At 47.8% G+C, this 27,350-nt stretch overlaps 1 long non-coding RNA gene across 3 annotated transcripts; it reads right to left on the bottom strand.

Moving 5' to 3' along the window:
• Positions 1-325: 325 nt before the first annotated feature.
• Positions 326-27,350, bottom strand: LOC142363555 (uncharacterized). Of its 3 annotated transcripts, none has more exons than XR_012765810.1 (3): positions 27,188-27,350; positions 26,419-26,629; positions 326-980 (listed from the first exon to the last, which is right to left on the bottom strand). It is a non-coding gene; the product is annotated as an uncharacterized LOC142363555 (long non-coding RNA). The 3 variants fall into 3 exon arrangements; XR_012765809.1 differs by having other exon boundaries at positions 26,419-26,577; positions 27,128-27,200; XR_012765808.1 differs by having other exon boundaries at positions 27,128-27,198.

The raw sequence follows: 27,350 nt of genomic DNA, 5'->3' as shown, positions 1-27,350 counted from the left end.
TTCTTCATTCCTCTTGTTCCAAAACAGCCATCGAGATAAGAAGATTCCCTTTTTGAAAATGCAGGTCTGGAAGACCTTTAAATCCCCTAACTAAATTCTTATCTTGCCGTATTCCCAAAGCACCAGGTATAGCATCGCCTCTGCGCTACAGCTTGAAAGGAACAATTCCCTGCAGGCGCATGCATCCGAGGCCGGGAACATCTGCTCCCAGGTGCTGTGGCAGGGAGATCACAGCACGGGCCGTAAGGTATGTGTCTGTATATGTATATAATGTATATGTACATGTATATGGATTTTTTTTCTAATATATATACACACGCAAGTATTTCTTAAAAACCAAGGCTTTTATTCTAGGCTTGATTTTCTGTTAAACCATATGAAGCCGTAGTCTATTCTGTTGTACTAAAGGGTAATAAAAATTGCCAAGCTGCTTATAATGTCCCACAAGTTCCTAGTTGTAGGTACAAGGAGAATGATAGTTTTGCCCCCACCTTTTTTCTAGCTGCCTGGATCTCCGCACCAGCAGCGAGCGCAGGTGGGAAGAGCGAGTGCCGCGTAATAAGTCCACGTTGCTGCGGGGTGTGAGAATGAGCAATGAGCATCTCTGCTGGAAGCGAAATCAGGAACTTGGGTGAGCTTTGCCACTTAGAGAACAAATCACTGGGTGTGCTTGAGGGTTCATTTTTCATTGGAAAATGCAGGTGAAACGAGTATTTTGCTGCTTCTCTTTATTGCTCATCGGTGCTTCTTTGCACTTCATTTCTTGGAAAAGGCATGGGGCTGGAGCGGGTTGGAGGGTGGACTGTGTGAAAGAACTAAGCCACCTTTTTAATCCCAAAGGCTTCGTAAAGGGTTCATTTTGCTCTCCAGGAAAATCTCTGTCTTCCCAATTCACTCGTCTCCCTCTCTCCCCCATCCATCTAGGTTGCCTTGTCAGCATCTCAAGGCATGCTTGCCATCCTTTGAAGAGGTAGTCTCCTCTAAAAAATCAATAGTTAACATTGTCTTTAAATAGTCTGACATTTACCTTTACTGCAGTTTCCATTTCTTTCTGGAAATGGTTAGACATTTGTATTAGCCATGTACCTTCCTTACTTCTCTGCCTGTAGCCACCGAACAGGAGCTCTGCAAGAACGGCAATCCTGGTGTTGTAGCTCACGGCCACAAATAAGGAGACTTTAGCAAAATAGTTGAGAGGACTGGAACTCACTAACAGAAGCATCTTTAATTTATGGAAGACATCAAGTGAGAATAATTACAAGCAAAAGGGTAGCGTAAATCCCTGAAGAAAATATATCCTGAATGCAGCTTTCCCAACAAGCAAATCTGAATGCTGGCCCAAAGGTCAAAAATAAAAGACTGTGAGCTGCAACCTCTCGAGCCATCCACTTTTCCTTTCCCCCCTTGTCAAGAAATTGTCTAGGGGTTCATTTAGAAAGCTGCTTGTTCAGAGCAGGGCTGTTTGCAATCTGGGAAAGTTAAGCAAATTAGCAGAATTATTAGGTAAGAGGCAATTCTCCACAGCCTGCAAAGCAACTGCTTGTTAAATTAGCTCACACGAGAGAGTTGCGCTGATCGAATGATGGTTGCAGTGTTTGCAGAGAGAAGGCTGTGCAGGCATTTTCTCTGAAATAACACTGCTGTACTCTAGCTGGAAAATAAAAAAGGGGAGTTTGTGCAGCTTCCCTGGCAGACTGGGACAGGCTCCTTGAGCAGACGTACTGGAAGACGCCTTTGTCTTTTACACACATTCCTGCTACCAAGTTCCTTCTGTGATGATAAAAAAAACTAATGAAGAAGAAAACCCCAATACCTTCAAACTAGCCACTTCTGAAAATAGGGAGGGCTGCAGGAGAGCCGATGCCGGGAGAGCCCTGGAAGCAGGTGGCTCCTTACACCCGCTCCCCTTGGGGACTTGCAAGGACACCTGGGGCTTTGCAGCCTCACCGTCCTGGGGCGAATCTAGGAATGGATCTTTCGGCAGCAGAAAGAGAAATCAGAGTCCTCCAAGAAGCCAAGGAGAAGGTCACTCACACAAGCCAAGGAGAAGGTCGTTCACACATGGTTTCTGATCACTCAGTCTCATTTTTATATAGCCTTTGGCTATTGATTTGATATTTTTATACCTTATGTATTGCACTTAGAAGTGAAAAAAATGGATTAACCAAGTAAATGCGCTTTATTAGTGGGTCTCTGATGGAAAACTGTGTCGGTTTTCCATTTAAAAGGTGCATCAGATTAATCCACTCATGAATCAATTTGTTCATGCATGAAAACCTACTAACATTCCACATAAAAATTCCTAGTGCCAAACTGCAAGCTGGATACAGTAATCAAAGTTTTAAAATGACGAAAAGGTGTTATTGGGAAGGCTTTAGTACTTCTAAAACAGCTGCGAATGAAATGCTCGTTCCCAAAGTCAAGTGAGGGTGTTACACCAGGCTTAAACCCAGCTTCTCTCATAGGAGACGAAGCCATCTGAATAAAGTCATGGAACTGCATCCACCAACAGCAGCGCAAGCAGCAAACCGCTGGGCTTTTCCAGCCTCACCCTGCCCATTCAGCAGGGCAAAACGCACGCACAACTGCAAGTGGAAGAGCTCTGGAAACAAACAGTGCCTAAAACCAGGGCCAGGACACCTGCCGGCTCCTTCCTAACTGCACCACGTAGTCTGACAACCCATTACAAGCCCGAAGAGCTGGCAGTGTGGCTGCCGCGACCCTGCAGTAACCCTGCCAGCAGATCGATGGGAGGCTTCAGCGAGCCCCAGCTTCTCTGCAGCCCTGGCGAAGGCAAGGCTCCCGTGGGTGCCATGGGGGGCATTTGCCCCTGGGGAATCTGCAAAGTCAGGCTGGATGCATTCACCAGATAAATCCTCTGCAGTTGCTGGTGATGGACCTCAGCCACGATGCAGAAGCTCTGGATCCAGATTGAACTAATCTCCCAGGTTGAAAATGTACAGGGTCTGGAGTCGGTTTAAGTCTCTGCCCAGCTTTCAGTTAATAGTTACATTCTGGCTGTTACCTGGTTTCCTAAAATCCGCCTTTTTTTATTGACTGCTTCACACTCCATCATCTGCTTTAAAATGGAGAAAGATACAAATATTAAGCATCTACAGGGGTAGTTCTGGGGTCAGCATCACGGGATTTGGGAAGTGCTGGCTTTTGGACACTGTCCCATGGCACAAATGGAGCAGTTTGGGTTTTTTTTCTTTTCCTGCTTCTTTCTAAGACTGTCAGATGTCCCAGCTCAAAGGGTTGTCCCAGGTTTTTCTCTCCTGGGCTTTTTTGGTTCATTGGGCCACGCTCCTCATTGTGGAAGGATGGATTATGCCTTTACTTTCCAGGTGATTCACTTTTCCCCCTAAATACTTAACAACTAACAAGTTCCCCTCCTCTTTTCGTTGTGTAAAAACCTCATACTTTCTTGCAGAGATAGATGGAGCAAAGTAGCTATGATTACTGTCCATCTAGGAATGATGCTGCCATGGTATTAGGCAAAAGTCTACTTATATTTCATCGTTGTGTTTTATTACTAAAGCACAGAGCATGCTGGAATTTCACAGAAAAGGAGTTTAGCACAGGAAGGGAGAAGAGGGCTCAGGGTTGGAAATTCAACTTCAATTCTGCAGGGGTCCCTGTAGTGGAAAGTTGCTTCATTAGACATGTCCCAGCCATCAGCACTCGGACCCAAAGCGATGAGCACAACTTGCTAAAGCAAACAGGCAGGTAGGTCAGCTCAGCGCAGGGCACCACCAGCCACGTAAGCCACCCCGTGAAGGGACACAGCTCTCCTTCCTGCTCTTTGAGTAAACTAGGATGGCACAAAATCAGGGGAGCAAAAGGGATTGAAAAGAGGGGTTGTCAAACTTTAGAGCGGGCGCCTGGGGAAACTCAGACCTGTTTCCATCCACAGTCAGGGGCACGAGCAGACAGCGTGAGCTAATCGTCCTGCAGTAAATTGTCCAGCAACCAAGTGTCCCTTAGCAAGGGGTGACAGAGGCTGGGAAAAAGCGGGCTCAGGGGAACGAGCTGCCTCACGAAGGGAGGGTAGAAATTAATTCCTCCTACAATGTTGAGGACAGACTGCAGGATAATTCATTATTTGTTCCTGTGCATGTGCAACACGGGGCCACCTCTTACCCCTGGCAGGATATCAGCTCATGGCTGAATATTTGCATATTTGGGAAATAGTTTCAAATCTCTCCCTCTCTCACTATTTCCCCCCCCCTAGCAGTAAAAGGAGAAAGCAGAAGCTATCTGTCATGCACTGCACAAAATGATTTATGGGAGTGGGAGGGCAGAAAGAGCTGGTGGCAAATTTTATCAGAGGAAGGGGCTAAGTGATGTGAAATACCTGTCCCACATGGAGGTGGACAAGAAGTTCTTGGTGTTCAGTCTCTTGTACCTTCAAGAGAAATACTGGCCATGCTCTTCTCCCATCATTCGATTATGCAGCTCGGTGTAGCCCATCTGTGGGCACAGCAGCTACTGTGCTCAGCCCCAGCTCTGTGGTGCAATCCCACCTTGCAGCCCTGGGACTACATGGAACATCATAGTGGGGTTTTTTTGGTGTTGTACAATAAAAGACAACTACCTATAGCCAGCTGAGATACCTGGGCATACATTAACATCACAAGCATAAGAGCAGACGAACATTAAAGTAGCGAGTCTGGCCAATCCAGGCAGACCAATTGCACAAGATAATAATTTGCATGGGGCATTGACAGGCTATTTTCTGTTGTAATTCTGTTTGCTGAATACCCCAAAATGAAGGATTTTATTCCTTGCGAGGAAAAGGAGGACTTCTCCACACCCCAGGCTGCGGTGTTACTACAGCTCAGCACTGCCGCAGTAACTGAGGTAATGCAGGAACCCACCAAGCTGCCACGACCGGCTGCGCGCTTGCTGTCTGGCCACGTCAAACATGAAGGAAAGGACGTTTGCTTAAACCCCAGCCAAAGGAGTACACGTGGACATGTTTTATCTCGCGGTCACAAATAGCTCAGGCTGAGCAGGCAGTCGCCGTCGCACAGCTCGTCGGGACTGGGCGGCAGAGGAGTAGCCCGCACGTAGGAGCCGAGGCATCCTTCTTCTGTTCTTGCTTGGATGTACAGAAGATACCACCATCCAGCCCTTTATTCCTTTGGAAAACACGTGCAGCACATCCCGCTGTTTACATTTAATCCAAACAACGTCCTACGGCTATCATATGCATAATTATGGCAGTCATTTTTAATTAGGGGTTATGTCAATAGTATTGACATTTTTATCACTTTTGAGGGAAGTAGAGGATATTTTCCTGCAGGTGAAGTCCCCTCTTTGCAGTTCTCTGTCCCTCCAGCTGCACCCACTGTACGAAAGGGCTGTACAGCTTATTAAAAAAATGTGAGAGTATTAAAGCCATTATCTGTGCAAGTAAATTACAGCGACTTATGCAACACCAAACTCCAGGAATGCAGAAACACAAATTCCCTCCACCCTATCACAAGATTTACCATCTTATTCTGAGTGCAATATTTATTATTAACAGAAGTAGTAGCAGGACCTGGGCAACGCTGGTGGCCCTGTGATGAAGAGGATGCATTCAATAGCTTGCTGGGAAGTGAAGTCAGATATGAATGAATGAAGCCACTCATGAACACACCACAGGACCTATCATTCACCCAGAAAGAAAGGGGAAGGGAGATCATTACATTTATTGGTCATAGATTTTCAAGAGTCAGCAAAGACCCACGAGGAAAGGCATGGTTAGTAACAGGATTATATATATTTTTTGCCTATCTTGAAAATACCTTTGGCTCAACAGCTATACGTAACACCAGTAGAAGGCCTGTTTTCTGCCCAATATGTCAGGATGAATCTTCGCCCTAGATGATGGTCCTGGTGTAGATGGTGTTTATATTGTACAGTTTTTAATGTCTTTAACCATCTTTAGCTTTGTGTCCTGATAGCCCCTTCAGGCTATCTGTCAATGTCATCTGGAAGGAAAAGAAGAGACTTCTGCTCAAGTACTATGGTAATGCAGATCTCTTGACTAAAATTGTGCTTCCTTCACTTGACAAACTGTCAGCACAGAACAATTATCTGCCTGTTGGTTTGCTTGTCCCTTCTTTTCTCTCCTCTCAGAAAAAAAACAGACGAAAGAAAAGGACGCACATAATAAAGCTCCATAGAGAGAATCCAGCTGATCTGATTGCTCCATCCAGAGATGTGCTTGCAGATGTATCAAAGGTAAAAGTGAGTCCCTTCTTTACCACCTCTTTTGCCACCTTCTTTTCCTACACTTGACTGATGAATGCTTTCAGGTCTTTGGGACAGATAATGTGTCTGGTTTTATCTGTCTTAAGTCCTGTATAAATATGGTGGATATTAGAGCATTAGTGTATTTAGGCTGATGTGTTTAGCAGCTCTAGATTATGAATTGCTCCTCAAAATAGTGTTTGCATTTGCCAAGAAAGGTCTTTATTACAGAAAAGGGTCAAGAAAAATTCCTGCTAATTATTCACTGTTGTTTAATATTTACACAAAATGTTTGCAGGACTGAGTTCTCAGGATTGCCTTGTCTGAGATGCTGATAGGGTTTCCAGGAAAGCAGCAGTGTCTGGTGGGCCATCAGAGCAGCCTCTTAGTGGAGATGGAGGCCAGTTAGATTTGATGCAGTTAAAGGTGGTTGGCTAAAGGCTTATAGTGACTTTGGCAGGACCTGATCCCGGGGTTTTCAAAATCAGCAGTAAAACTTCCACTCAGAGCTGTGCTTTATGGGAAACTGACTGCAGCCGATCCAGTTTTCAGACCATGGGCAGGTTCAGGGCCTAGGCAGCTCCCGGCTGCAATGGGCAGCCATCAGCCAGCTCCATTTGCTCCGAAACCCTGCGGTGCATCAGGAGGGATTTGGGAGTGAGCAGGGCTGAAACACAAACTGTTGGGAGGGATTTTTATCATTTTTTGGCCAATGTTTTCTGTTTGTCTCTATATGTTAGCAGTCCCTAGAGAGTTTCCCAGAAGTCTACTGGCTGCCTTCTACATGGGCCTCGTATTTCCTCGATTAGACCATGATAGCCTGTATTCTTATAGAAATTCCTTGCTAAGTGAATTGGATTTCCCATTCCATAAAGATATAATTAGACAATAAAACTACTGGCAGAAATCTTCACGCATAGGTGCCTGAATGTGGGATCCACATTTAAGCATCTAAATGTACAGCCCAACTTTTGTAGCCCCCATGTATTCCTGTCTCCTCCAGCTTCAAGAGAACTGGAAGCTTTCCCAGGCTTCGAGGCTCAGGTGACTTTGGAGGTACCTAAATATGGACCATACTGCTTTAAGGAGAAAGCATTTTCATTTACTTTCCATGGTTTTGTTCAAATCACAATGCCTCCAGCTTCCCCATTTGACATTTTTTAGTAACTTAATTATCATTACCAAGGTAGAATTTTAATAACGGTGTTGTTTACATTGGATGCAGCCCTAGGGAATGAGAGAGAATAACCCATGTTGCAGGAGCAAGAGGGAGGAGCATGGTATTTTGGAAACCCAGGCCACAGCCTGCTGGAAGCATCTGTTTCTACTCAACCTTTTCCTCTAGAATCTCGATATCGTTCACAGCCCAGACTGTCAGCAATTAGGGACTTGTGCTCAGGATTCCCCTTCCCTTGTCCTTTTGTCCCTATCCCTCCTTGTTCATGAATCTCGGGACTGACAGCAACAGCGTTAGGGTGACGTTTGCTCAGCGACTGCTACTCATGCAGTCACTCCTGTCTCAGCAGATGCCTTCGCTTAATGCTTCTGAGATGGAAATTGGGAGGTGGGACTGGGTAGTGTTCGGAAACCGGCACTACTAATTGCAAAGCAAAGAACTGGCTGGGAAAGACACTATGGCTTGCAGCTACAGAGCTGGTGGCCACTTGGCTATTTTGCCAAGGGCAGAGTTGTGCTGTGTGGCTGCAGCTGGAAAGCCACGAGCATTCTTACTACCCATGGCTGCAAACTGGCTCCAAGCTAACGCAGGGATTTGTTGGACCTGCTCATTTTCCTCTGTTTGCAGGCATAAATTTCAGCAAATGCATGTTGCTAAGGCTAGGGTCTCTTCTATTAGGCTAGGTCAAAGCGCTTTTGCATGCACTGTTGGGTGTTTGGAAAGAAGTTGCATTTGTGAAAAACAAGTAAATAAAAACCCCAGTAATTTCTTTTACAAGTCTCCAAGAAATCAGCTGGTGACATGAAGGAAAACATCCTTCCCCAAGAGTTCATCCGTTGCTTCTCATTTTTGCATTTTCAAAAAAAAAAACCAGAAAATATTTCTGATAGGTTCTGATAGAATTGCTTCTCCTTGCTGGTGTATTTACACTTCAATACTGATGAACAGCAAAAAGGGAAGAGAAGTCACAGAACAACTTAGTACCTCCATCTTCCCGGCAGCTCCCTGGAAATGTGTCTGGCATACCCGCTGTACAGACCTGGGCTCTGGCAAAAGCGGGTTTCACCACAGACGATGGTCGCACCGCATGGCAGCTATAGAGGCTATAGTCACATTTAAGGAAATTTTGACATCTTAGCAGTCTGTTCAGTATGAGAACTGATCACTGCATCCCAAAAGAGAGAGCTGGAGACCTGAGCTCTCAGTTCTGCTTGTGCTCTTCAGTCGGAACTTGTTCTTGGGCAGAAACACTGTGTACGTGCCTGATCTAATCGAAGTATGTGGACAAAACCCAAACATGTAGACTTCAGTAGGATTTCAGAATGGATGTTTAGGCACTGTTAAATTGCAGAAAAATGAGCTAGCAGAATTGGGTAAGCACCGTTTTCCTTTTAGCTGAGGAAAGGTGTTCCTGCAGTAACATTGCTCCTGATGTCTTTGCCTTTTAAACATCCAGTGACATAAATATTAGATGCATGTTAAGCCTCAGATCCAGCAAATAGCTCCTTCTCCTGAAGCACATAAATACTCTTGGCCCTAGTAAGAACATTTAAATGGTACCTAAAGGACCGGAGACGTGGAGCCAAGTGAACCAGATTTCCGGTGGGTGAAAAGATACAAATCTCGGCACTGTCTCATGCCAGGGGTTAACCTGGGCCAGCTGTAGTTAAGAAGTAAAGACCTGAATAATCTCAAATCAGACCTGCATCCAAACAGCTCATTATACCAGCAATATTCATGGCCTGTGATAGTCCTATAGATTTACGATGGTTAGGAAAAGATGATGCCCAGCTTACTTTCCCACCAATCATTACTACACGGGGAAGTGAGCGATTTTCTTTAAGTCCATTAGCATAACATTAGTGCGTATAAGGGCCAGACTGGGGCAGACACTTTACATGTCTTTTAGGTCAACAAAGTCAAACTGGGGACCCTTTTTTCAGGAGCATAGCTTTTACCTCCCAGACAAAAAAGCATTATTGTCCAGTAGGCTGTGGATATTTGCAATTTGGAGCAGTTAGGAAATAGCTGGTGTTCCCAACTCATTCCCTGCTCTACTAGCCCCGTAACTCCCAATTCCTTCACTAGAGCCTATTAAATGAGAAGCTCGGCGCGTGGTACAAAACACAAGCAGGGAACTTCAGATCAAAACCTTTATTCTTCACTGCAGCAGATGAAACACTGAGGCACAGGGGTCCCAGGTGGGCGTGAGTAAATACATAAGAAAACGCACAGCATATGCAGTTGAAATACAGAGTCCTGCGTTGCAGCTGAGATCAATACAGGAGGACGATAGAGATTATCAATCTCGAGTGGTCTCCGTTAGGCAGAATTGACTGGCAACCACATAATGACTCGGGCTCAGCCCAACAGTTTAGAGCCCGAGTGATAGATCTGCAGATGCCAGTCATCATAATTTCCTTATCGGCAGCATCCACGTGGCCATATGTCTTCTGCTACCTGAGTTGTGCTGGTCCAGTTCAAGTGTTTTTTCCTCCAAGGCGCGTCAGAGAGATCAATGCACAGCTACAGCTGGTTGAAGGGGACCAAATCCATTGAACAGTTGATTTGGTTCCATTTTACCAGCTTTAGCAAAGCATTTGGCCTCATGGGCTGTGGCCAGCACAGAGGGGAATTCCTTGGGGTCTTTTCTTTCCCATTTGCCTGGACCTCTTCTGAACTTGCTGCCTGCCGTTGCACTGGTTCAAATGGCTTCACTTTCAGGCAGTCAGGATTTATTTAAGCTTCTTAGAGGCTACGGTTGAAGAGCAGGTCTGAATTAAAGAGGCAGGTTTAACAGCAGTGGAATAGTCTGCAGCAGTAACCACCAGCCTGCAGCATTTTTAAACCTGATATTTGGCTCCATCTGTTTTGAGAGCTACATTGCTATTACAGCATGACATAAGTAAAGGCTATTGTTTTAATCCAGATACTTTAATTGTCACCTTCTGCCTTCTTCCTCTCAGTGTTTTATGGTCTGCTGTCCTCCTCCATGTCGGTATCTGAAGTGCCACCTAACACGCAGCAGCAGGTAAAGCAGAGAGATGTCCCTTGCCATGGCCCGCCCAGCCCGCAGCTGAGCAACTCAGGGCTGCAGAGCTCTTCTCCCCTCGGGACTCTCCTTGGCAGACGGGAAGGAAAAGGCTGAAATATGTGAAATCTTTTTTAGAGGTTAACAGACTCTGCCTTCCTACCCTGTAGCCTCCCGTGTTTTCTCCTCTGGCATTCAAATCAGTGGTTTCAGCGGTTTTAAGATCTGTTTCAGACGAGCAATGGTTGTATTTGCCATCACCAGAAACCAACAGGAAAGGGGTGGAAAGGAAAAGAAACACAGATGGGAAACAGAAAAATGGCTTTTCTTTCTTGCAATCTCATAATCGGGCAATTTGCCCCCGAACGGCCAAAGCAAGCCCCTGCCCGGCAGCCTTGCCACACCGCCGCTGCCCAAGCCACTCGCCCGATGGTTCGTGTTGCCGTGCTGGGGAGTTAATTGCTGCTGGAGAGCCCTGCAGCATGACCACCCCACCGGTAAAAATAACTCGGTAAATCAAATTTAAAAATCGCAGCAGCTCCGATCATTTCTGCAGTGGGAGCCAATAAAGTCAGGCCTTTCCTCCTTAACCTAGAGCCATGCGCAGATATTGCACATTGCCATGTGCATAACCTATTTAAAGAATTTATATGCGTCATAAGGCAAAGGTGACTTTTCCCCCCTCTTCCTCGCAGCCCACCACGCTGCAAGATGAGACTAGGAAAAAGCACCTGCGCTTATAACCACTGCACACAGAAATATTGCAAGTGGGCCAGCATTATAGCTCCCCAAGAAATACAGGCTTTGTATTGTAACGGTAAGTACTGCAGATCACTTAACTGCCCAAACCCGTTACTCTAAGCTGCCTATAAATAAATGGAGAGAGAGAGACAGAGAGAGAGAGAAAGAGAGAGAGAATAGCTTTTTAAAAAGAGCTCTACAATTAATTTAATCGAGTTATCTCTAGGTACCTTTTCAAGAGACAATCAAGCCAAGCAACTAAATGGAAACTTAGACAGTGAGGACCTGGAAGTATTAAATTCATCCTTTGGTGAGTTACAGGAGGCAAAGGAAAGTAATTATTTACTGGTGATTGTGGGGCGGTGGAAGTGCCATTGGTGACTGATGCTGCACTGAGGGTGCGAGCTAAACCCTGATGGGCACACGTTTTTTGGGGTAGCGTGCACCAAGCTGCCTGAGCATCACCACTGCGCCCTTAAAACATGCTCTACTCCCCAGGAACGCGTGGTCTGTCCCAGTCCCATTGATCTGGAGAGAGTCATTTGAAAGCAGCGCTGTGGGAGAGTAAGGAGGGGGAAGATTAAACCGAGCATCTTCTGCCAGGGACAAGTGCTGTCCCCTCTCCCCCACTCTGCTTCGGGGAGTGCCCAGGAACACATCTGAAATCAATGCAAGTCGGCATGGATGCTCTGTAACGCTTTGTTTAAATTCTCTGCGGTGAGTTATGAGTGAGATTTTCCTTTTTAGAAAATTAGTTTTTCTCTTCTGGATGCCATTAATCAAAACTAATGATGTCTCTCTGGTGGTGAGGCTTTCCCAGCAGCCGAGAAAGAGCAGTCCACATTGTCGGATGGAGAGGGCTGCAGCACGACGAGGCTTGTAGCCTCCCGGCAGGGCAAGCACAGCTCTCCACCAGCCCAGGGACCACCAGACTGGGCTCTGAGGCTGTACAAGCCGTCAGGACAAGGTGAATTACAGAGGCTGCACTCAGACATCTTCAAAAGTCTGAGCTGTGTCGAAGGTCCAGATCTCTCCCATGAGGCAGTGCTCATCCCTTGCGTGCCTGTGGGCCCCCAGCCCTGTGAAATGTGGGGGTACGGGGTTCACCTCTGCCTGCTCAGCGCTGCCAGGTTCAGCAGGCAGGATCTGGCAGAGAGCTTTGCCCAGCTCTAACAGCCAGGCAGGGGCTTGCTGTCGCTCTCCTCTCCTGCCTGTGCTGTGTTGTAAGTACAGTCTGCGACAGCACCATGTCCCGCGTCCAGAACCTCAACCATCCAACACCACCAAATTTAGGTTTGTTGTCCAAAGTGAAGCCAGGTCCTGTCATTTCCTTGTGAAATTGGGTCTCACATGGGAAAGGTCCTTTCTGGCTGCTCTGTCCCCAAGGGCCAGGGTCAGCTGCTGGTACCACCCTTCGCAGGACCCTGCTCCAAGCCCTGCCTGCCCATCGCACCAGCACATCCCCAAGCTGGGCAAAGTCCACGCACGCTGCAGAATGGCATTGGGGAGCCATAGGCACACTGATAAGCAACTTATTAGTGGCAAATCAACGCCAAAATAACAAAATGAACCTGTGCATCACTTCTCTCTCTCTGTTGACCATTGTGCAGGGTCTCTGTTTTGCTTTTGGCCCAACAGTCAGCTCCGCTGTTAACGATCATGGGCATGAGAACAGGCAACATCCCCGTGTTACCAAACCACTGCCATGGCAAGCAGCATCAGCAGCAGGCATCGTAAGAGGATCTGATCTACTGAAGACCTTGCCACTTCAGCCTCAATGTTCTGATAAAGACGTGTTATAGACAGTACAGCAAAGCCAAAGAATTTATCAGCGTTTGTCGATATTCCTAATGAAGCAGAAGATTCAACATGCAATAGAATTAGCCTACAACGAACCCTTGCATAGGGCCCATCCTTCTGAGCCCAGAAATCTCCTGCCTATTCCAGTCCGATACCCTTTTGAGAAATGAGCATCCCTTGAAGCCATTATCATTATAAGCTAAAAGGCCAAATGAGACAAAGTACTGTTGCTCTTCATCTGAATAAACAAATCATTTTTAGATCAAATGCATTAACAATTTATCATCCTAAAATCCAATCAAAGGGAAAAAACAACAATACAGAACATTGATTTCCTACAGCTTTATCTTAATGAAGTGCACATTCCCTTCGTAATTAGCTTTGGAAGGGTTTTTTTTCCCCTTTCCTCAAGCTAATGTGTTATTTGATTTCCATCCAAACATTACTAAATCGGAGGAAATTTCCCCAAAATTAAGTGGCTTTTGATAACACAGGAAAATGTCTCCTCTCTCACTTTGCTATTTTTTCCACCAAACAGCCATACTTGTACTGCAGATGATTCAACTTTATTGCACGGTGTCTTTGCGAGGATGCTTAAATCAATGCCACAGCCGCTGTATTCTGCACAATGTGCCATTTGTAAACCAGAAAATACAACCTCGCTGCTTTTATCCTTTGCCTTACAGACATCAAATATTAATTTAACTTACATTGTTGCAGGGAAAAAGTGGACTGTGTTTTATTAACATTTCTAAAATTATAGATATTCAACCCAAAAAGTAGACTCCAGACAAGGCTTGGGAGTCTTCCGCTCAGATTTTATTTGACTTAATTAAAAAGCACTCAGCTCCTTTGTGCACTAAAGTAGTTGCTGACATTGCAGTAGCCACTCAGTCTTTCAAACCAAAACTATTACCTGAACTTAATAAAGTGTCTGTTTAATTTATACAGCCCCGTGAACTCACCTGTCTCCCACAGACACAACGTGCTTCTTGCTAATGACCAGCGAAGGCAGCAAGTTGATGCCAAACTCACCAGCACCCCGGGGTAACTCAGCTGCCCCGGAATATAATTTCCATCACCTTCTACCTGCCTTCTCTGCTGTTAATACAGTTATCCAATATTCATGATCCAATGACCCACTGCGCGATGCTGGAAATGCTTTTTGCCAGGCCACCTCTCAGCTCCTCCCCTAAATCTCTCTTTTAAATCTTTTCTTCTTTAAATGATGCTGAACAGAGGACTATTGCTTTCATCCTGCTTCACTGAGTATTTGATGAAATGCAGTGGCTAATTTGATAGTCCAGTTTTATTGGATGTATCACCGAGGTACACAGCAATATCCTTGTTAGAGGATAAAGCCCCAAAACCTGCAGTTATCACCTTATTCCTTAGTTACACAGAAAGTCAAAAGTGACCTTATCAAAATCGTGGCTCTCAATAAGACAGTCTCTGTCTTAATCCAAATTTTGTTCCTAAGCCTCTTGTAAAAATAAAGGTCCTGTTTCAAGCACAGACCTGATCTGTTCTGGCCCTGCAGAGCATCGGTACCTGGAGGGAGCTGCAAACGCTCTGGCTGCACGTGGGACCGAGACGGACCCTCCGCAGCTCTTTGCCTGGAACGCCAGGCTCTGAGCAGGTCTCCAGGAGCTGCATCTCCCGAAACCAGTGGTGGAAATAGTTGTGGCGTTGGATTTTGGTTTTTTTTTCAACTCACACACTCAAAAGAGAACAAAGCCCTTCCCTAATACAGTTTGTGCATTTTATGGACCAAACAATTAAGTAGGTTTTAAAACATCTGCTGACTGCATAATTCCATACAGGGGAGTGTACTCAGCATTTTTAAACAGCAACTGATAGGAGATACCACTTAATAGTACAAAACACCAGCAGTCCCGTTAAAATCAATAGAAAATTAGATGCTATGAAAATGCAATATGTGCCCAATTAGTTATAATTGGAGCAAATGGTGATGCAGATAAACTCTGGGAGGAAGACGTGTTTGTCCAGAACGCTCCCTGCCTGCTTTCGGCACGGCACAGCGTCGGCAGCGGCGGGCTCTGCTGTATCCTATAGCATGAATGATGATCCATCTAATACACGTATGTTAACTGTTATCTAATTATGGAGTTGCTCGGAGCCTGCCGGACTGCCTTGGTGCACCACTGTGCGTGGTGAAAAATGATCCTCTGTCACACGGAAACCTCCCTGTTGGACTTGACAAATTATGCCAGCAAACCTGTTTAAGAACTAAAAAATCCTTGGACACGGTGACAGGCATTGAAAGATGCTGTCTGGGGACAGTTATTTATTTATTTATCCGGCAGAGTTTAAGAATTGTGGCTCAGTCCCGTGGAAATTCACTTTTTTCCCTGCCTGTCTGTTGTTATATCAGTTCAAACTCCTTCTCACCGACTATTTTTCAGGTTTCTTTCAACTCCTGAAAACTCAGCTGCACAGCAAAATGGGAACTAGGTTATGCGATTCTAACGCTTTATTTTTAACATCTTTGGTGCAACATATTGGCCTCGTCTTTGTTTCATCTTCTGACTAACGAAAAAGTGCAAAGCTCCCACATCGCAGCAGCACCAGAGGTACACCCCCAACCAAGCACCGCTCCAACCCCTTCGTGTCCTCACGGTGGATAGAAGCACGTCACTTGTGGTACAACAAACATTATTAATTTGGGGGGCATGTCTTCATTTAAACACTATAAAGTATCAGTTATTTTACCATAACTATTGGTTGTGAGCTAAGAAGCAATAACTTTCTCCAGGGTTCATATTCCCTTTCTAAGTTAATAATTCAAATTTTTAAGGACTTATGGTCACACACAAAAAAAAACTCATGTTTACCCAGACTCAAAACCTTTTTGTGTTATGGGACACCGTTACTTACACTGCTAAGGGAACTGTCTCTCAAGAAAGGGAAAAAAAAGAAGTGGCAGCTTTTATTTGTTACGCTGACTCAGCCGAACGGTGGAACAAGAAATGTTAAGACCCAATCCATAACTTTTGTGGCCGCTCAAAGGACGTATTCTTCCTCGACACTGATAAAAGTTTAATACGTAGTTGCCCAGGTTTTTAATAAACTTGTCAACAAAAGAGCAAGGCAAATTGATGGGGACCTTCCCAGGAATAAATTCAGCTTCAAATAGGCCAAATGAGCGTGGAGGACAGGGAGGGGACAGCACACGGGCGACTTTTGCTGGTCTTTGCAAAAATGGCACAATAGATTTTAGCGGGTGCGGGTGCGAGTGTGTCTCATTGTCTCAAAGACAAGGCTTTGGGACAAAGCTGGCTTAATTTAAAGAAAGCAAAGCGGTGCACCTCCCCGTCAGGGAGCCCTGACACCCATGAGGAAGGGAGGGGACAAAGTCTGGATATAAACACCCCTTTCACCCTGCCTGCCCGCGCATCCTGGTCCCCGTCCTGCAACAGACCTGCTCAGGGCCGAGCCACAGCGTCACTCCCTGCTTTTTATCCGCAGTGCCCCACTGCACATCTTTTAGGACTTTCCCCTCAGGTATCGCTTCCACAGCCATCTCCTCTGCTTGGCCAAACCATCCCTGCTTCACTTTTTCCCTTCAAATATTGAAGGCTGAGCTTAATTCCAGCAAAATACAGTCCTTTTCCACTGCTGTTATGGGAGCTGGGTTGTGCTCCGGCAGCCTATAGCTACACGTACCCCCCAACATATAGGGACCACTTCTATTGCATCCACATGGACATTAGCTACACACACTGTCCACCTTCTGCAAGGTTAGGAGTGAAAACCCTGCACGAGATTCATTATTTTCTATTAGCCGCAATCAAGTCAGTGCCTTAAATTATTAAGACTCAGGTTTTTTTGTTAATTTGTTTACCCGAGGTAAACACAAATGTTAAATCAGAGCTTCCAATAATCTCACTGCCAGCAAATTAACCCAGAAGGCGACACCAGTCTCTTCATCTCGGCAACTCCTTGCGACATTTTGCTTCCCGCGTCGCAGCTCCCTCCCGACGCCTTCCTCAGCTCGCACCGAACAGCGTCCGCAGCCGAAGGCCAAGTCCTGCCTCCGGTGCCCGGTCGCTTCCCAGATTGGAAGCGCTGCCCCGGCCGCCACAATGAACTTTATTCTTGATTGCTCTTAGGTCACTGGATTCCTGCTCCCATACTTTATCCGACTCCCCAAATGCCAGGGTTGACTTGCCTATGTAAGGGCTTTGCAGGGATGGCTCCTGTCCTTACAGCTGCTGGGTGACTTCTGCGGTCGGTGGTCACGAGCCCTGCGCCTCTTGGCTGCCCAGATGCCACCTAATCCAGTCCCACCAGAAGGGCAGCTGAGAATGAGCACTATTTATAGCAGTTGTTCCCCAGTTCCCCCAGGCTCATCACTCTGCCCAGGGCGTTTTTAGATAGCGGCACGGGTCCCAGCGCAGGCCATATCTGGGCATGGCGAGGCGTTTACAGGCACGGCCCTGTGCTTCAGGAAAAAAAAGAAGGGAAAAAAAAGGAAATCCCTGCATCTGTCAGGGATGTCAGTCACTCCGCTTCCCCCGAGCCCCAGCGCCTAGCTTGCCTCCTGAGCACCACCAGCAACTGCTCCAACTGCTTACACCTTCGACTACTAAATTCTGCTTTCTTCAAGATGTAGCTGTGTCTGAAAGCCTTCCCCTCGTACACAAGGATATCCGCCATCAGCCTCTGCTCCTCCATACAGACCGCTTTGCAAAAATACAGATTAGAGCAGGGATGCACGCCGACACTGGTTAAACAGTGCAAGCACAAATGCCTTCAGAGCACCACGGGCCGCAGCAGCGGTCGGGAGGAGGGACCCCACAGGGATGCTGCTCTGCCTGCCCACGGTACCCACCGAGGTGCTCATGGCTGGGCGGGCACTGCTCAACCTCCCCAGCGCCGGCAGAGCCACCCGGCAATGCGGCACAGCGCAGCATGGGGCCCAGACTGGCAACCAGCCCCCGTGAGACAGCGAGCAGCTCCGCGGTGCTGGAGCATCTCATGGACCCCGTCACCTGGCTCACTCCCGCTCAGGTACCGCCCAGGCAGCCACAGCCCCGCGGGGTTCTGGTTGAGGTCCGGCCTCTGCGTCTCGCACCCTGCACCCGCTCAGAGATGCTGGGGATCCCACACAAGAATTTGTCTTTTGTCACAAGGGCAGAGGGGGCACAGTCCAGCCAGGCTGTGCCATGTCCCCAGAACCCGTGCTGGACATCACTGTGCAAGCCAACACCAAAGCAGGGAAGTCCTTACAAACCAGAACAAGCTTGTCCTTGGGTAGTTACATCAACCCGCCTTGGCCTCCTCCGGCTTTAGCCTCACAGTGCAAGCAGTGGCTTTAATAGCTCCACAGTGAGCACCTGCTGTGCCTCTGGGGGAAACTGAGGCAGGGGAGCTCCACGACTCGTTCGCAAGCCCAGCGAGCTGGCAGGGGAGCCTGTGCCCTCGGCTCCCAGCCCTGGAGCGCAGGGCTGCTCTCACCATGACCGCCCGCATCCCAAAGGGAAAGCATCTTGCAGCATTGCTGCCCGCTTGGCTGAGGTCAAGAGCAACTTCAGCCTCAAGCAGCAAACATTAACGCTACCGTCTTCACATACTTAAATCAGCCCTGGGCTTTCAGGGGAGGGATCAGAGCTGAGGAGCGAGGATATTTCTCTTGCGAGGAACACACCACCCCCTCGCCCACAGTCACTGCTAAGTGCAAGATGTGGTGAAAGTCTTTAAAAATAGATATATTCCCAAGCAATTCATGCCGCTTGCATCTGGCAGGGCAAACTTAGCATGGCAGCTCTTGCTTACTGACTAAAAAGGATCATTACCAGCCTGAGGCTTGTACAACCTTGACTCTCCCCTCCTCTCTTCAGGGCCTTCGCTTGTTCTTGGCCTAAACCAGTCCTGGGAAACACAAGGGAAGCCCTGCCCAGCTAGGCTGGTGTCAAAGGCAGGGAAAGATACTGCAGTGCAGTGCTGATCTCTTCTGCAATCGGACGTGCAGACTAGCCCGAATGCTGAGTCAGCACAATTTCTTTTTTGATTGGTTGATCTGAGTAACATACTTTCAATGTATGCTAAAGGGGCAGCAATTAATACATTTCCCCCCTTTCCCCACCTTTCCAAACCTCTTCGAATTGAATGCACAAATCTTACCCCCAAAGTCACTCTCTGGTCCTAAATATTCTAAGGCTCTTTCATTTTTAATTTAGGGCATTAAAAAAAAAAATTTGCAATCTAAGCGATGCTCACTTTGATCGACTTGTGCTGCTGCAGCTAAAATATCTGTCCTGCAGGTCAATCTAATCATGCTTAATAGCAGTTTATTCTTCAACGCAACATTTTTCACGTTGGGTCGACAGTTTTAAATGAGATTGCTGATGCACCCCTTTACTAATGCTTTTACCAGGGCCAGCACATCCCTTGAAATACTTGTGCAATAAAATGCTTTATTGCTCTTGATGAATGCACTATTAAACTTGAATTGCAAACATGCCCCCCCTTTTCTTTTTTTTTCAAAAGAGGGTGCTGGAATTTATGGGACCACCTGTCTTCCAGTATTAAGTAATAGTAACAACAGTAATAATAGATCATCAACATAACAAACACAAAAAACTGAAAAAAAAAACCCTGCCAGGAAAAACCGCATGGCACAAATTCGTCCCTGTGCTCTCGTGTGCATGTGCAAAATATCCATCTTATACCTGCCAGTAGTTCCGCTTACATGCGGAGAATTCATCTCAAGAACGGCTGGATTTTGTGAGGCATAGAATAGAAAAATTTAACTAATTTGGTCCACTGGATTTATGGCTTTTACAATTCTCAAAGCTCCTGTTTCCGCGCCGGCACTGCACAGTCCTTGGCTCGCAGGATGGATGGGCGCTCCTGAGCATCCCGGCGCTGCTGCCCGGCAGCGGGTCCAGCACCGATGCTCCTCCAGGTGGGGAGATGCTCACCAGTTTATGAAGAGCGAAAGAGAAGTGGCTGAATTTTAACTACCAAATAGAGTGGACCTAGTGCAATGCAACAGTCACAGTTTTAATCCAAAGAGGTGTAAAAGGGAAGAGGAGCTGCCGCAAAGCGGAAGAACAGCGCAAACTGGTTGCTGAAGGCCTGCAGCCATCATCTGCTTCCATCGACGCCAACAGCAAGCAGCTGCCGTGGCTCTGGGGGAGCCATACACAGACACCCCATTTCATTTTTAACACCATCCAAGCCTGTGTGCCTCTGGACATGTGCCACAGCGAAGCCTCCCCTGCCACCTCCGCTCCCGTGCTGCAAGACAGCGCTCAGAATTATAGCTTTGAAAATATTTACATAAAAAATAAATCTGAGCACTTAGTGACTTCCTAAAGTTAGCAATTCCATGTGATTAACAAGCGTATTAATTCAGAGAGGGGGGGAAGGAGATAAAAATTGCATTAGGAATGCAGGTATCTACTGTAAATCAGACCACGAGCACCTTCGCGAGAGCAAAGCAGAGTGTGGCACAGGAGTTGTAGCAAACCACGGGCTGAGGCAAGAAATAAAGGGAATAAAAGAAAGAGAGAGAGAGAGAAGACGGAAAAAAAAAGAAAACAGAAAAGGGAAGAAGGGAGGAGAAGGTAAAAGAGAAGAGATGGGGCAAAGGGTCAGCCAGGAAAGGAGGGAAATTTTGTATATAAATTATACATAACATATGATTTTATGTTATATCCAGAATGGTGAGAATTGTCCTCATTTTTCATCCAGAGACTCAAGACAATGTTGGTGATTTACAAAGGAGCAAAATCACAACCCCACTTGGGCACCAGAGCCTTCCTGCTTGGGCTCAGCTCATTTCCCAGCATCCACCAGCTTCACATCTAGATCTGACCCCAACATGGGGCTGGAGACCCATAGGGCCCATCCTCGCAGGGACTGGGGGCTGGGGACTGTCCCCACGCAGGGTGGCTGCTGGTGGGGCTGAGCCCAGAGGATGCTGCATCCCTGCAGCGAGGCCCCGAGAGACCCCGCTGCGGCCAGCTGGGAAAGCTCCAGATTTCCAGGGCCCAGCATAACGGGAGCATCCTGCAGTGCGAACGGGATGATGCGCAGATCAGCCGTCCTCCAACGCAAACCTGGCCTGCCCAAAGCCACCCGGCAAAGAAAAGGCTCCTCCTCTGCTAGGAAGGGGCTCAGTACTTCCCACGCCTCCATCAGCCACGGCATTTGCTTCAAACAAACAAAAAGTTCTTAATAAACCCCACCGCATCCCATCCATAGGAAACCTTCCCGATAGCCCAGCCTGCCCTTTCTAACCCGCTGTCCACGAGTGCCTGCTTACAGCTAAACGCCCTTCTGCGTACGTGCAACAAGTGACAACGGCGCTCGCTGGGAACCAAGAGGATGAAGACTCCGCAAAATCCAAACTCTGAGCCTCGCCTGCTCCCCGTGCCCGGGAGAGGATGCTGCGACGGGTAAGACTCGATTAAGCTCAGTGCGGGACGCCGAGGCATCACACCTCCCAGCCGATGCCTGAGGAGCCCGTTAGCCAAGCGAAGAGGGGTGTCATGATTGCAGAGAAATTACTCCAAAGCAAAACGGTGCTCTCAGCTGCCCCGCGGAGATGGGAACGTCAGTTTGGGAAGCTGGGGAGCGGCTTTCTGGGGAGTTTGGCTTTGCCCGTAGTTACGGGCAGCACAGAAGCGTGAGGATGTTCGGGGCTGAAAGCTTTAAAGCCTCGGACGCAGCTCCCACCTAGGCAGAACATTACACTGCTATCTAAACCCAGTTTCTTTCATCTTGCCTTATTATTGTAGGATCCTGGAAAAATAGCCAACTACTTTGCATTGGAAAAGGTTAAAAAGGAAAAGTGAAAGCCAGTGAAAGCTTCCAGGATTAAAGCAGCTCATTTTCTTGTTTTCCTTTGGGAAAAGATGACCCCTATGTTCAGAGCACCCCTCTGGCTTTAGCTGTGATCTGCTGACTCGATGGCTCATCGCACCGACAAGGAAGGTCTCATTCTCTCCAGCGTTAAGCACAAAAAGTTTTAATGTGGGAAAGATTCAAAAAGCAGAGTTTGCACATTAATTCGAAGCTAACACACTGCACGCCCAAGTCACAACTGTTGTATCCTTTTGCTCTCTCTTCCTCTCCCCTACTTTTGTTTTTCCTAGATTTAAATATCAGCCAGCTCTGTTTGCTATCTAGCCTTATTTTGGGGAGAAAAAGGGTCGACGGGGAAGCAGAAAAAAGGAGCGATTGGCCTGCGTCCCCGTTAAAGCCCAGGAGTGGACAGCCAGCTTTCCTCTGGCATCGCCTTTCAAAGCCCATGCCGCAGTCAGCATATTGAATATTTAATGTCCTGATGAGCATTTCCACCTGCTGACACAGGCAAAGTGACAGAACAATACACGCGCTGGAACAAGACCATCAATTGACTCCCCAGTCGGTCTGCCAGGTCAGGCAGTTAAAACTAAAATTAAATATAAAATAATCTGTCTGTCTTTCTCCCTCATTTGCCCGGGGTCACACATTGTTCCTCTGAGAAGGGTTCCCACCTGAAATACATACTTCTTTACATTCCATAGCTTGCCAGGTCCATATGGGCATATAAAGAAGTATGTCTCTCAAGCAGGTAGTTTCAATATGCGCATTTATATGGTCACAGGAGGAAAAATAACGCCGATTTACAATTTACATCCCGAGAGTGAGTTATGGCTCAGTTTAAGCCAGCAGACTTTCCTCCTGCCCAGCCCATGTGCTGAGACACACACCCACCCCCCAGTTCCCACTCCTCGCCAGTAATCCCGGGCTTTGCCCTCGCAGGTGATGGATTTTGGTCCCTGGGAAGAGGAACTGGACAATTCACCGGACAGAAAGCAGCCACAGTCCAGTGGCTGCCCTGGCAGGGGCTCTTTGTCACGTAAACGGCACAGAGTAAAAGCCAACCTCCCACTCCACTGAAAAAGTAGGCTCTTCATTTGAAATCGTAAACTTTCAGCAATTAAAAAGACCAAAATGTGGTTTCATGGAAAGGATTTGCTTTATATGCATAGAGATATAATTACAGACAAAGCCATGTGGGGGAAAGTTAAAGGTATATTATTTTCCATTTGTCTCCATCCTGTAATTTGGAAACAAAAAGCCAATTTGTTTTCAGAAAGCCAAAAATCAAATGGCCAGCTACTGATTTACAAACTGACACCGGCAAGGACTGCTCCATTTGCCAGAGCAAGAAAACTCATCAGCTTCAGACAAGCAATTGCTTTCATCAGTAAGTAGAGATTAAAGCATAGGAAGAAGAAAGCGTCTTACCTAGTGAATCCAATGATTTTTCCTCTGCTGGTCACTGTGAGAGAGACACTACCTCGCAGATAAGCAAACCCCAAAAGATAGCACACGCCTTTTGGGGAGTTCAGGGTATTTAAAAAAAAAAAAAAATTAAAAAAAATTAAAAATTGCTTCTAATAAGTCATCCGGTTGCGCTCCACGCCAGCTAAGGGGTTTTTGGGGAGACACCTGCAGATGTGCAACAGAAAAGGCAGCCAAAGCCAGGTGGCAGGAGCTCGGGCCAAAGTCTCTCCGAGTTCTTCCTGCAGCTCCCATGGGATGCGCTTGTGCACCCGTGGGGCTCGACCCCGCACGCAGCCTCTCGCTCTCCCCCTCTCCCTCGCCTCCCCGCAGCTGCGCTGAGCTTTAAAGCTCCCCGAACAATGCTGTGGGCCGAGCGGCAGGGCTGCGAACGCCGCCCGGGCTGAATGGCAGGCGGTTATCGGCGGGGTTTGGGCAGGCAGCGACGGCGGAGGTCACGCCGGGCACTGCCTGCTCGCTGCCTGCTCGCTCAGCGCGGCGGGCAGGGCACGCTCACCTGCGCCCGCCGCCCCGTTGCTGCCGATCGATACCAATTTACAGGCAAATGCAGAATGGCTGCCTTCGTGTTAATGAATTTTACCGTTTCTCTCAGCCTTCTAATGAACCCTTTAAAGAGGGTTTAAGTAAACTTAGCAAGTGGCAAACTAAGCGCTTTGGAATACCTAATTGCATCGATGTTTTTCCACTGCTTTTTAAAATATCACTGCCAGCTGGGGACTAAATATTTCCCAGCTCCCCATCGACTTCTAGCACTACCGAAAAAGAAGGGTCGTGCGGAGCCGGGGTGTAACCCCCTGTGCTCGGCCCCCAGAATGGCTTTACACCCCACATGCAACACCAGCAAATGCCTCGGTCCCGCTCTCCTCCTCATTCCCTGGGTTTGTTGGCCCTTTTCACCATCATTATCGTCTCATTTCAAGGCAAATCTCAACCTTTAGTTTGGATTAAGGGGAAGAGAGATGGAGCTGTGGCACCAGTGTAATTCATGACTGCAGCGAAATTAAAGCAAAGGGAGAGCTGAGGAGTGTGAGGGAAAGTCGGAGTGCTTCAGATGAAAAAAAGCCCAACAAAAATCAAAGTGCTGGCGGGGGTTTTTGCACAGCCAAGGCACTCCATGGTATTGTATTTCCTACAGACTGACAATAGCTACTGGACTTCTTGGACCATCAGACATTTGCAACTCATACCCCATTTGCTTTCTTCAATGCATTTGACACAGGCTGTCCTGATGGGCCCCCAGCTTCTGGAGGTGAGCGGGACAGCGGCTGCTGGCCACTAAAGAGAGCTCTATGAGAGAGTTTAAAAAATGACCTTTTAAATCCTTACTAAAACTGAAGACAACGAACCAACCCCAGCAGCTAAGATCGTCCTGGAGATTTAAACCGGCTTTGAGGCTCTGTGTGGAAGCTCATGCTTTCCAGGGTTGTGCCTTTTGGTGGAGGAGCAGATAAACGGCGTGACGGTGCTTTTAATGGTGACGCCAGAGGCAGCCGGTGGTTCCCATCCTACAGCTACCACCAGGAGTAAGTGGTGGTGGGCAAGCGTCATCCAACACCCTCAACCCACCCAGTCTCGCCAAGCTCCTGGGCTTGCTCTTAGCAAAAAAACATGTGCAATAAAATCATGGCTGTTCTGGGGAGAAAAATGGATGGAGACCTGGATAGTGCAGAGGCCAAGGGGCAAAGAAAGGGGAAGGGAAGAGCCTGAGGTATCGCCTGGAGAGGGAAGGAGGGTGGTGGGAGGGACGGAGAGCAAGGTGCTGTACATTATATCCCTGCTCTGCCCCAGGCTCGAGGTGCTGCTCAGGTTCAGGTGGCAAAGTCAAGCTGGAGATGTTGAGCACAGAACTTTGGGGACTTGGGAGACAGCGCGTATTTAGGGCTGGGCGTTGGGAAGGCAGAGGCAAGGGGGCTGAGGCAGAGGCAAGCGCTCACCCCAGCTCAGCCCACGGCAGAGGGGCTGGGCTGGGCGCGGGGCTCGGTCCTTGGGAGACCCAGACATAACCATCTGCTCGAGAGAAACCCAGCAATTAAACTGACAGCACAAATCACAGATTTCTGCCTAGACAATTACACACGATTGCTGAGTGTACACTCTCTCCGGCACAGACATATACGTATATCCATACTCTCAACGCAGCCTGGAGAAGTGTTGTACTTGGGTGATATGTTACACCTGCTTATATATAGCATTTATATAGCTATGTATAAAGATGTGTAAAATATACATATGCATGCTATAAAACATACCTAAATTTGTGTGTGTGTATGTGTGTGTGTATGTAGCGCAGTATCCATCTCACAATACGGATGTCTATATATTTATGTGACTAGGTATCACCACTATCATATAAAATATAATGATCGTAGTCAACTCCGAGCTGCAGAAGCAATAACAGTCAATTGATGTATGAAGTGTAACCCGAATTCCTAACCCTTGCAGGGAAAACCTAACTTCTCCTCCTCCTCCTCTCTGATCCTCCACAAACCATGCGCCTGTAATTAACGCTCATTCCTCAGCATTTTAACAGTTAATCACCGCAGCATTGAGATCATTGCAAGTTAAGCTAAGTTTAACCACATTTCACCCTTTTGCTCCGGCTGGTATTAGCTCATAGCACTAGTTTGTAGCAAAGACCTGAATAAAGCCCCAATCCCCCCAGGTGTCATTAGCCAGCCTGTGTCTGAATTAGGCGTTTAAAGGCCGGTTTAACCTTGCAGAACGGTTGCATGTCAAAGTTCTAACATTTCAGTTCAGATTATTCTAGTGCACTGCTTGCTCTGCAGTTTGTTAGGGTTTTTTTTTTTTTTAAATGCGGAGTGTGCCACAGCAGAACAAAAAAGAAAAAGGGGGGGGGGGAAGGTCTCCTAACCCATCCACAGATTAAACGCACACCCAGCACATCCCCGCACAGACACACACATACATTTGCCCACTGCAAAAGCCCACATTTAAGTCCCCGGGTAAGTTGGATGGGCGCTCAGTCCTGCATTGGCCAGAAAAAGTGTTTAAAAACAAGCTGAGCTGGTAGCGGTTAAAGGCAAGGCAGAGAGAGCAGAGGAGGGGAAGGGGGAGGAAAAAAAAAAAAAAAAAGACATACCAGTTAGGAGCTTCTGTTGCAGCAGAGGAGTCACCAGAGCACTAGCTGAAAGCTGAATCAGCTTTCGAGAGTTAGGGATGCATAGAGGAGGGTCATGGAATCACAAGGTAATAATGCGCTTCATGCTGCAGCCGTCAGCCTTCTCCTTACAGCCAATCTCTAATGCAGGAAGGGAAAAAGAGAGCAGGCCCGGGGATGGTATTAGTCCTCACTTGGAGAAAAAAAAATAAAAAAATAATAATAAAAAAAAATTTAAAAAAAAAAATTCGTCAGGCAAACCCTCCCCTCCCCATCCACCCTTAGCTCGCCCCCTCCACCCAGCACCGCTACAACTCCGTCCCCGCTGCTGCATCGCGGCTCGGCGGGGGTGGGGGCGTGGGGGGGGGCAGGCGGCAGCGCGGTACCGCGGGGGCTGCGCGGCGGAGCCTGGGCGGGCGCCGGGGGGTCCGGGCAGCGCTGCCACCGGCCGGCGAGGCAAGGGTTAAGGAGAAGCAACCTTGCCCGCCCGGATTGCAGCACACCTTGATGCGAAAGGGCTGCGCCTGCAGAATTGCCCGCGTCCACCCCCCCGCCCCCGCCCCCCCTCCCCTCCGCTTCTCCTCCTCGCCCCCCTCCCCGGGGGTCAGCCCGGGCTGGGGTCAGGCTGCCAGGAGGGATGCACACCCCCCCCCCCCCCGCCTCCCCACACCCCCCTAGCACCCACACACACCCCGGGGTGGGGGGGCTGGCGGAGGGGAGGGGGCAAGCGCTGGTCAGAAAGCGAGTCCACCTTTCCAGTGCTTATATACCCAGCGAAGCATCCGAAACACGCACTCCCGGGCCAGCGGCCCCTGCTCGCACTCTTCCCTCCCTGACCATATTTAGTCAACCACGGCAAAAAATAGCCTGTCAGCTGGAGGCTGCTGAGCAGTATTTGGAGTTCAATCGCTCCT

Source organism: Opisthocomus hoazin, chromosome 18, assembly GCF_030867145.1.
Source record: "Opisthocomus hoazin isolate bOpiHoa1 chromosome 18, bOpiHoa1.hap1, whole genome shotgun sequence".
In the NCBI taxonomy this organism is placed as follows: Eukaryota; Metazoa; Chordata; class Aves; order Opisthocomiformes; family Opisthocomidae; genus Opisthocomus; species Opisthocomus hoazin.
The sequence above is the reverse complement of the archived record's forward strand: the minus strand, read 5'-3'. Positions and strand labels throughout refer to the sequence as shown.